We start from the raw sequence: 1,805 nt of genomic DNA, 5'->3' as shown, positions 1-1,805 counted from the left end.
CCATGCCATCCTTACAACATTCAACCCCCCCTGACACATCCCTTCCATTACTTTTCTTAGTTTTGTGGTATATGCAATGAATTCCTTTTTAGAAAAGTAATTTAGTTTATAATTATTATAAAGAGGTTGTGTAGAGGGATTTCAATTTCATGAGGCAGATAAATACATTTCCTTTCATACAGCATCTTCTGTTCCCTCACTCTCATCCAATGAGCTCATTTACATTCTGTCCCTTCCTCCCTTCATTTGTCTACCCTTTCCATACCCTCCTCTTTAATGCACCCAATTCTTGGTATTGATATTTTCAGGCTTTGACCTAGTCTTTCTAAAGGTTATAGTATTTGGGCCACATTGGCAGCAGCGATGGTGGGGCAGGAAGGCTCCCAGAATGAAGACAACAATCACATGCAAGGTAAACTGCATCAAGGGCACGCCAGAAGTACTGGACCCTCTTTTTCAGGTACATGACCCAAAGTAAGCCCTCTGGGGCTCAGGAGTTCATGTGCTCGGGAGCACACTCCTGTTCTTCCCTCATGGCCAGCAAAAGAGCACAGCAGCACTGTCCATGTTGGTGTTGGAGTCCCCAAAGAAGGCAGAAGTGGATGTAGTGTCTGGCTAGGATGTTCAGTTTGATGGACCCCACTGATCCAGAGCCTTGAAGTGTTTCAGTTGGGGTTCCTGGAAACAGGGCCACCCCTGGTTCCATTTGCTTTGGGCATTGACTCTGTGGAAAGCAAGAACTACTGGGAACCTTGATACTACTTTCTACACTCCACAGACAGTGTTGGCTCTGCCAACATGCTGGTGGAGGACTCCATGGCCCAAAGCTTCCCAGGCAAGTGGACATGCTCGTGCCCCAGGCAGTGCTGCAGTTTCTCTATTGGAAAAACAAAAGCACGTCTGTGGTCATCATGTATGCATAGAAGTACCATCCAACAAACACGGGCCACCCTCTGTCCAATCCCTGCTCCACTTCATCTGGTTTCTGCTGCGAGCAATGGATGGCGCCAAGCTGACTGTATTCATGGTGCTGTATTAGTAGTGCCAGCCCTCCCTGTTCAGGCACCTGATGCATGACAAGTATCTCAACAGGACAGAACAGGACAGGACAGTTCTCCCTTAGGGTGCACCCAAGCTTTCGTCTTCCTATGGTGGTGCTAGGCCACCTCCTAGCCTCCATTATTTACTCTATCACCTAAAATGTTCTTTCTTATTTATGCTCTATGCATTAAAAATTTCTTCAAAGACAAGATAAACTGTTCATGGCTTTCATACTCACTGCTCTAAATCCTGAGATGCTTACATTATGCCATTCTGCTTTGAGTAAAGACCCTCCAAATGGATTTTATAGAATCTTTCAAATGTTATACAAAAAATAAGGACTAAGTAAATGATGAATAAAGTACTTAATGGTTAGAAGACTCAATGTCCTGAAAAGATTTGCCTTAATTGCTCAGTACATGGAATATAATTCCAGACAAAATTCAGCTCGGTATTTTTTTAAAGAAACTTTTAAGGGCTGGCAAGGTGGCTCAGTGGTAGAGTGCTTGCCTTGCATGCATGAGGCCCTGGGTTCGATTTCTCAGCACCACATAAGCAGGGGAAAATATCTGGAAGTGGCGCTGTGGCTCAAGTGGGCGCTAGCCTTGAGCCTAAGAGCTGAGGGACAGCACCCAGGCCCAGAGTTCAGGCCTACGACTGGACCAAAAAAAAAAAAAAAAAGAAACTTTTAAGAGGGCAGCTACTATTTCTTACCTTCCTAAAGAAGTATTTTTGTAGAATCAAAATGATCTCTTCAAAGTTTT

General features: G+C 44.4%; 1 pseudogene; it reads left to right on the top strand.

The window, feature by feature from the left end:
• The first annotated feature begins 464 nt into the window (after window positions 1–464).
• Window positions 465–1,039, top strand: LOC122127618 (annotated as a pseudogene).
• Window positions 1,040–1,805: the final 766 nt, after the last annotated feature.

Source organism: Dipodomys spectabilis, unplaced genomic scaffold, assembly GCF_019054845.1.
Source record: "Dipodomys spectabilis isolate Male_0828 unplaced genomic scaffold, ASM1905484v1 ptg000305l, whole genome shotgun sequence".
NCBI lineage: Eukaryota > Metazoa > Chordata > Mammalia > Rodentia > Heteromyidae > Dipodomys > Dipodomys spectabilis.
The sequence above is the reverse complement of the archived record's forward strand: the minus strand, read 5'-3'. Positions and strand labels throughout refer to the sequence as shown.